Below are 9,860 nucleotides of genomic sequence, written 5' to 3' on the forward strand. Positions count from 1 at the left end.
ACAGCAAACCCTGCGTCACAAGCAAAACTGGCAGTTACAAGTGAGGAATGGCCAAGAAGTCCTGCGCCAGGACCTCTGCTTCAGCCCTACCGCGGCCGTGGAGCCAGAGGGACTCGGGCTGCCTGCCTGACGGAGCCCGCGGAAGCACCGACTGCCACCACCTCCAAGCTCGGGTTCTACCGCCATGGACCCTAAGAAGACAACTCCAATGCTGTTTCCCTGAGTGTGCAAACCCCGAGAAGTGTTTGGTCTACGGTGTTGCTAGAAAGGTTTTATATACAGACATGATGAGATTGGACAAACGGCACTGAATAATTAGCGAATAAAGTGCACATAAGCAATGTATATTCAGAATAACTTGTTTATATACACAAGTTTTAGGAAAAAAAAAAAGCAAAGAGCCACAAAATCTTTGTAATGAGTATAAAATTCTCCTCCCTGACTACAATCATACCTTCAGCAACGTGAAGTTCTGTGGAAATAGATACAGAATATTAGTATCTATTAAATTCTGGTGGTAACACCTCACACAAGGATACAACAAATTTCTTCCTTCAGATATGCAAATTTCTCCATTTGATTTGTTATTCAGCTTCGGTACTTTCTGAACATGGAGCCACCCAAGTGTGATTTCCATTTCATTTTGGTTCAAGACAACCAAACTTGAAGGGCCTGAATGCACACCAGCATTTCAAGAGCGACACTCCAATATATGTGGAAGCACTGCAAGAAGACCTTGCTTCCTATTCCAGGAATAGGGGAAAGCAATTAAACATAACACCTCTTTTTCTTTTAGGAACTGATTATTAAAGCTGTCATAAAGCTGTCATACTTGCAAGAAGTAACACAATGAACTATGCCACACTGCACTATTAAAGAGCTACTTAGCTTTATATAAAATGACACATCTGTTTTTCTACCAACTTTGCTAGATATGATGTGGTGAGGAAGACAGATTTCCTTGAAAGAAATCATTCCATGAAGCTCCAGAAAAAAAAAAAGTTTCTAGCTCTGATATAGATCTAGTCTCTTAAAAGGCATTGCTTCTAAGGCAAATCAAATTAATAACTCAATTTTCAAAACTCGAAGGACCTATTACACTCTGTGAAACAAGGAATCAGGAGGAAGCTATGAGAAAATCTGCAAGTATAATGTAATCCCTTCTCTGTTAGAAGCATAAATTTAAAAGAATATCATACTACTGAGTCACACACCTTCCAGGCACAGTGCCCCACGCTTTTCCCTGTACAGAGGCGATAAACTACAGCTCTACCTGTATCAGAGTTAATCAGTGATAGATGCTCTGTTAATTAGTTGCTGTGGCAGAAAAGGCAGATCAGGCTTGTGTCACAGAACTATTGCACCTGAAGACATGGMCTGGTTACCGTTTAACCACTGGACACATTCAGCAGAACCGCACGTGCTCGCAGCCCTGCAGAGCCGCAGGGCACGGGCAAAGCCACGCGCGGCGGCAGCCCGTGCCCAGCGGGGCCATCGTGTCCGCGCGGTCCTGTTCACTGAGCTCTAGTGTTCTCCGCTGGCACCGCTCTTCCCAGTGTGTCCCCAAGTGCCTAGCACTATTTGCACCTTTCAGTAAGTGACGGAGTTGTAAAAGATCAGTTAGGCTTTTCTTCTCTTTTATAATTAACCATAATTAAACAGTGTTTATTCAATGTCATCAATTACCAGCAGACCGGAGAATTCCCCTATCAGCTTAACTTCTTAAATTGGTTCACTATTTTATACAATTTATTAGAGAAGCATTTCTTGCTGTTCAAAAAAAAAAAAACATCCAAACACACAAATGCAGCAGCTTTCTATTACACTTTAGTCCCCATGCTAATATCAAAACAAATCCAGTCTATATCATAAATGCCTCTCATCTGATGTGACTTCCCAAAGTTGCAATACTCACTACACACCTATGGGAGGTCTCTATTTAATTTTCTTTAGAGTTCATGTGTTTTACAACTGCAGCTGAAGGGCATATAACTATATGTCAGGTTACTAGAAGGTATTTTAAAGACAATAAGCTCAGACGGGATTTTTACTGTCTACACTGCACACTCTCCTGAATGCAGGGCAGGCTTTGGGCTGGAGTGCCGACATGAAAGTTATTTCAAACCTAGAGACCAGTGTGAAAAAAATGTACGGATTAAGTATCCTTCTGAGGATACAAATGTTGAAACTGGAGAAGCCGCTGACCCCATCCAGGCGGACAGAGCAGATCCTCCCTCCGACGCGCAGGGATGTGCAGCCCGCAGGAGCGCCCAGCCCGGCAGCAGGGAGGGCCCAAGGCCCAGGTGGCACCGCAGCCCCGGGCTGCAGCACAGCCACCTGCCTCAGCGGCCACCCAGCTCCTGCACCCACCAGCACTCGACTTTGGCAGCAGTGGCACCAGCGGAGGCTGCAGACGCATTTTTTTCCACTGACACTGCAGCGGTTTCATTAGTGCTTGCTGAGATGCACTACTGCAGCTGTCAGCGACAGGGCTTTTCAGTACATGACTCCTGAGCACACTCACAGCCTGCTCCGCAGGGCAGCGCGCTACGTTTTTCTCTCAGCAAACAGAAGTGAGAGGCCACAAGCAGAAGACAAGGCCGGCGACGCCGGAGCAGGGACAGGGCCCGGCCTGGCCTGGCGGAGCCCACGGGCACCCGAGCTCTGAGCTCACACAGGGTGCGACCCGGCCTGCGGCGAGTGAGCGCGAGGCAGCGCAGCCGCCCTGCGCCGTGCACCGGCCGCCAGGCCAGCGACCAGCTGCCAGCACGGGCTGCTCAGACAGCTCTCGACAGCTCAGCATGGCTCTGTTCCCAGCGGTTTCTCTGGCCTGATACAGTATTTTAAGCCAAAGAAATTTTGACTCTGCCAAGTGGGGCTAAATCAAGTGTGCAGCCACCCCTCATTGGTGATCCCTTGGCCACGTCTTCACCCCTGTTATCTTTGTTAGCTAGAGCTCAGCAAACTCTAACATCAGCTACAGCTGCTACATACATWATATATATATAAAATATATATAAAATAACACATACATTGGAAACAGCAAGACTTGCAACTCCCTGCGACACGGCCAAGCAGCACACTGCGCAAAAGCGTACCCACCAGCCCAGCAAGCACGGAAGGAAAGAGCTTTGGCTAAGCTCAAACAGCAGAGACGTAAGGATGACTCTCCCCAGGCCCCAGGAGTACTCGCAGGTTGCTCAGGAGGGGACAGCCCCATCCCTGGCCCCCCTTGCTGGGGAGCAGGGGGCTGCGGGCAGCAGGTTGTGCCCCCGCAAGACTCGGCTCCTCCTGGGGCACAACGTGAGCTGCCGGGCGCTCCCCACTGCACCTGCCTAGCTCAGCAGGTTTAATTTGCAGCTCMACCACAGAACCCCCTGCATAGCACTGCAGGATTAAAATACTGGTATTAGAACTGCCTGACTGTCATCTGCAAAAGAAACTCAAAGAAGGACCACCAACATGCAGTTGGTCAGGACACGATGGTGTCACTGATTTGAAAATACTGTAATTTACAATATGTGGGAGGATAACCAGGTGTCCTTATAAAGATGAAGGATGAGACAGATTTTCCTGGACAGGACTTCATTTAATTCCTAGGCTTATGAAGGATTTCTGACAATGTTCAGTTGTTCCTCTCCTCTCACCATGTGCATTTTTACTTCGCTAATAAGAGACTCCTGTAACTAGATTTGAAGAGTTAAATTATCAGAATGATTCAAACATTTATTGCTTCTACAAACTTTCATTTCCTTACAGATTTTATTATCATTTCATGATGACTCTTTCCCTGTGTCCCAGCTGGATCTTCCTCTAAAATCCTGCCCTTATTCTGAGCTATTGCTTCTCCAACACAAACTAGGGATTTTTTCATCAAATACTCTAAATTCACAGGGTTTATAGTCCCTTTATTATGGCTTTTTTAATAAAGACAAAAGTTTTTGTTGGAGCAATAGCAGATAAAATACGGATTAGAAATACAGCTGCACCAAACTGAAAAGGGGAGAAATCAAAATATTTGTATCTTTCAAAAATAATAATAATTATACTTAACTCACCATCAGGACAAGGCTGTAATTCACGGTTTAGCTGTTCTTATTGATCCAATAAAAATATATGGAGCAAACTGTRCAGTACAGGGTAGGGAAAAAGAAATGGTTGTGGCACGTTTTAGATCCCCTGAGTCATCTTTCCTGGCACGGGCCGAAGAGCCAAAGCTGCTGTGTAGGAAGCAGGGAGATAGTGGTGGGCTGAACSGGCTCACCCCTGACCAGGCCCTGTTAGTGGCAGTTTGGACAGGGAGGCATCAGATCCAGCACCCTGGTGGTCTTTGGGGGCGTGTTTTAGCAGGAATCGTTTTGCCTGCGGAATATGTCTCTAGCCCACATGACTGCTGAAGTTTTTATCCCTCTCTCTGCCTGAATGCTTGGTACAAATTGTCCCAGTTGTACAGTTCAAACTTCTTTTTGAGGAACTTTGCCATTGCCAGCATGATGAACTAAAAATACAGAATATTATAGCTTGAGACAGAGTTACAGCACAGCAACACTTCAGAACACCCACAGCAGTTCAAACCAGAATGGAGCCATAGCTATGTAGGAAACAAATACTACTTCATCAACCAGGAGTCACACATTAACTTACCTGAATCTGCACTGAGTCAAGCTCAGCTGTAAAAACAGCTAAGACCAACTGTGATTCATGGCTGCCCACCTAAGGTATCTGCTCTATTTTGCAGAACAAATTTGACCTCAGTTTATTGAGACCCTCAAATTTGCAAGAGGAATCCCTCCATCAGGAATGGAATTTTCTTACTCCTTTTCCATACTTTTCTCGTTTTGCCTCCTTTTTAGAGCACAGTATGGTGCATAATTAAGTGACTCTTGCCACTACATCAGTTTTAGTGCTTACAGGAACAGAGTGTCAACATAAAGATAAATCACAGTACAAACTGAAACCTGTATTTGTAATGGAGTCTGCTGCAATGAGAATCCCCACAGACACTGCCTGTAGGCCATGGCCTAATCTGTTACATCTATTTAGTTGTGAGGAACTGCATTTATGCAGCTACTTACTCAGGAGAGACTTAAAAATCCATATAAGTTCTCTTCTTTCTGCTCTGTTCTATACATATTCAGAAAGGATAAGTGGATTGATCTGTATCCTGATTTATCCTATATCCTGTCTTTCAAGGTAAGACCTTCATATGGTGGGAGACATAGTACAGAAGACATAGCAGAGACTCCTAGCAGAAGAGCTTATGGGTAACTTGGGTACTCCAGGAAACCCTGGAACAAGGTATTTTTGTCCTCCCATAAATAAATTCAACAGATAAAAAGGGAAAGATCAACAAGACTCAACTAATCAAAGCCTGGTGGTTTTGTCAAGTAAAAAAACATATTTTTCTTCTTTACCAAATACTGTTTGCATCAAAATCAAAAACAAAGATGTCTTCCCTTACCTTCAGCAAAAGGTTCCCACTCATAAAATCGACCCATAAATGGTTTGTTATTATATGATGCACATTGCACCTCTCTGATATTTCTGCTGCTTTCAGGACACATCTGTTGAAACAGAATACACAGATTCAAATTATTATATATCAACAGTAATACCATTGCTGGTTTCTTACTACTAATTCATTTCTAGAAAGTCAGTGAAGGCACTGCCACATTCTAATCCATATGAACAATATTAACACAAAGAGACTTAAAAAAAAAAAAAAAAAAAAGAGATTAAAAATTAGAACTGTATAGGGGAATAAGAGATTCTGGTCTTCTCTGTTGTCAGAATACCTCTAATCCAAGTAGGTCTTGCTGTAAGGAATTGCCCTCAAGAATTTCAGTGACAAGCTTAGCAGCAAATTCACGTCCTTATGTCTCTAGTCGGTGGACTGTCTCTATGGCTTCACACATTTCATTCCTATCCCATAGACTGCAACATGTGAGGAACATGTTGATGCTGAACTGATTTAACTCCTTAGCTAGATAAGGCAGTAAGCAAAATAGCAGTTTTGTGGTATCCAGCAGCACCAGCAAAACACACCTCTCAGACACACAAGTGGTGCATTTGTGACATTACAAAATTGATAATATGCCTAGTAAGGGTAAAAGATACTGATCTTGCACTACAGAAGAGCAAGAAAAACAAGTCTGCTTGGGTCACTGCTGTAACGAGCAATGCACTTCTTAGTTCTAGTACTAAAAGCTGAAAGTGACTGCAGAAAAAGTATTAGACAGCCTGGCAGAATTCATGCATTTGATGGTTTGGCAGAACATGCAAATTGACTAAGTTGACTTTTTCCTCAGCAAAAGCAGGATACTTCAAGATAAATTCAATAAACTAGATCTGAAGCATTTCCTTTCCACAACAGCTTTGCATTTTTCATTGTTAATCTCCTGGGCTGCAATACAACCCAGCTGAAGCACATTTCCGCAACACTAAACACTGGCCACACCAGCTTCTTACATTGCAGCACCTATTATCACTTTTTCTTTTTTTTCTTTTTGAGCACTATTATTGCAACCAGTTACATTACTTTGTATTTGAACGTGTGCCTTCAGCTGCCAGCCTCAGAGCTTTRGAAGCCACGTAACACGAACTGCTCCTCCTCATATAGGCTCTTCTCCCATGCACACATGCATGCACAGATGCAAAAGACAACATCTGCTGTTAGGTCCACTGCAACACAAGCTTTTGGGCAGACCAGTCTTCTTCACATCAGAGACAGACTCCAAAGTTAAACACAAGTTAAATGATTAAATATTTTACCCTTCTTATATCTTCACTTTATCAAAGTCACAGCAGAAGAGTGCTCTGCCCAAAAACACACAGAGGAGCAAGATGCGCGGAGAACAGGGGCTCTAACGAGTGCAATCTGAATGCTTGGAGACAACAGATCAGTTTTGGTCACACATGCAGGGTTATTTTTTTTAGGTAGCCTTAGATCAAAACAGCTGTTAAAAACACTTACTACATAAAAGTAGTGGAAATCACATAAAGAACTAAAATAGAACATCATTTTTTTCTGAAGGAAACAGATTTCAAGGAAAAATTGCAGACAGCATTACGTAAAAGCAACATGACTGAGTAACTGTTTTTGAGGATGTAGTATGAAAACAATCAGTAAGAAGGGATTCTTCTGCATCTACAAATCATTTCTCTGATACTGGTATATGTAAAAAGTCTTGTCCTCTCTGCAGTGAAAGCCAGCCTAGCAAAGGCCCCACAGGAAGTTCTGCCCAGGAAATCTTGCTTTGCACCTCCCATCTGCATGTGAAGATGCATCTAGTTGGATAAGCGAGACACCAAAGCCAAGTCTTTTCCAGTGGCAATAAACTGCACCAAAGGCAGGCCTACAAATTAGTTCACAGACTGCTTGATCTGCTATTAGACCCAGAGGAAGAAGTCTTCTAGAACAAACATCACTTCTGGYCAAAGAACCATCTGTAGTTTGTTTGCCCTCCCTTTTGAGACCTCCAAGAACATGCAAATATTTTCCTCAACAAACCCTCACATGAAAAGCAAACAAGAAAGCCTCCCTGAAAATACAGCCATGAGTCAACAAGTTATATTGTAAGGGTTGGACAAAAAGTCTTTCTGGGGCCAAACACAAATCAAAGCTATATTGCCACAACTGAAATACAGAACCTTCATTCTGGGACATGCAGTAAGAGTTAATTCAGCCACAACAAACAACCAGCCAAAGCTTAAACTTATAATAGAAATTAATCATCGTAAGTATCTTAAAAACGAAGGGCCAGACCATGAAACACCATAAATTAAGGTCATTCCAGTAAATTACAACAGAACGATGTCAAGTCGCACCAGCAACAAGCAAAGAACGCAGCCTGAAGGGTTTCTTTTGAGTTTTTCTTTTTTCTTTTTTTTTTTTTTCTTTCTTGGCACAACTTTTCTAACAGTCTATTCTGAGTTTTGTTGTTTCTTATTTTTCCTTCCCTGAACCATGAGCTTGTGCTCTTGTGTATCAGTGTTTCTGGCTCATAAACCATTTCCTGTACACCCTATTCATACCAACTGCAGACAGTGTATGAATAAAAAGATCAAAATATTCATTCCTGTTGCCAAAAAATAGCGCCTTTTTCCCCTTCTAAGAGGGAAAAAATATGCAGTGATATTTTCTATTTCTAAACTTAGATAAAGCTGACACAGGACAGAAGTCCCAATTCTTTAAAGTGAGACAAAAGACTGAAAAACAGTAAGTGCCTTGCATAGAACAAGTCTAARCTAGATGAAAAAAAAGATGAGATTAACAAGAAACCTGCAACTCTTAAAAGCCCAGCACCACACTATGAAAAATTCAGTTCCAGTGAAATTCCACTGTTTCTCTCACTAAAATGCAATTCCAAGTTCAAAGTTGGTATAAAAGGCTAAGTGAGTAAACTTGCCAGCAAAAACTCTTTGTTTTATTCTTTATGCAGATTATAAGCATTCGATTTCTGCTTTCTTCACTGAGAAGAGGTAACTACAAGGTGCGAATAGGAATCACCAAGGTTTAAGTTATCTACCCCGCACTCTGTAACGCAGTAATTCATTGGTCTGGCGCCTCCGCTACGCTGCCCTGCCTGCCGTGCCAGCGCGGCGGCTGCTGGAGGCAGAGCCCCGACACCCATCCCGGGCCCTCTCTCAGTCTAACCTAGCTCTGACTTTGCAAGCGGCTCACAGGAGCCACACATCCTGTCCCCTCCAGGCTTGTGATGTGACCATCGCTGTGTGCAACCGTGCTGGGCCAGTCTGCCCTGCCTCCATGCAACGTGAGGGCATCAGCAGCCGGGTGCACAGTGGGGATCTGAAGACAGAAGGTTTAGAAAACAAACAAGAAAACAGAACAAATCAAAAATTTYGATTCTTTTCTTTTTGATAACAACGGATGTTGTATTTTCCCCTCAAAAACAACAGGCTGTTTTGTGCTCRCTGAGGCAGCTCGCTACAGCCTTTCCCAGAGGTTTTGATATAAAAGCACGATGGCTTCCTTAAATGTTTGTCCAAAAAAATTCTTTTTTTAAACCAGTTATGTGGAGACCAGATGAGCAAACTGTACTTTACACACACTAAGAAAACTCGCAGATTCTGTCATGTAGAGCCACATGTAAGTCCATAAAACTGTATCTTACGCTAGCAGACTCTTCTTCTATTCTTTCAGCTACGCGATGTAAAATTAGAAACACAATATGGAGCCCACCAGCTTGCATTTTTTTAGGTGGTGTCGCACAGTTGGAACATGCTGCCAAGCCTATCAGTCAGGCACGCTGGGGGCTGTTCAGYTAAGTACCGTAACAGCGCCAGGCATTTTCACACACGGTGAGGTGAGCGGCGGACAGAGCTTCCGCGGCTCCTCTGCTGCGCTGTCTCCCCGAGACTCATCTCAGGTCTCGGCCAGCTCTATTTATTGTACTTGCAGGAGGTGGAATCACGGCAGTGCCGCACAGCACTTGAAGTGGGGAGTGTCCATCTGGCTTAGGGCATCTCGGGCTGAGTTTCCTGATTGACTCAAGCGTAGCATTTCTGAAACCACAGCCTTATTTACGCCTAAGCTTCACTGCAAGCTATGGAAAGGAAAGCAAAGCACTCAAGATACAGCAACATCCAGTACTACTTCATCAAGTATCATTACTGCTTTCTTAAAACTAGCTGCATGTAAGCTAAGACTGTAAAATACACTGCTTGTTTGCTTTTTTAACTTTGATAAATCACTTTAAGAAAAAATATTCTCACTTAATTCATTAAGTGTTGGCAAAACACCMGGAAATGTATCAATCTCTCAGCTGATCTATACTGGCACTTGAAGYATGCCTGTCACTAGCCAGATTATTTCAAAGATGCACTTTAGGTAACGTGGG

The sequence above is a fragment of the Nothoprocta perdicaria genome, unplaced genomic scaffold (genome assembly GCF_003342845.1).
Source record: "Nothoprocta perdicaria isolate Ctin4 unplaced genomic scaffold, notPer1 scaffold_113, whole genome shotgun sequence".
Taxonomy (NCBI): Eukaryota; Metazoa; Chordata; class Aves; order Tinamiformes; family Tinamidae; genus Nothoprocta; species Nothoprocta perdicaria.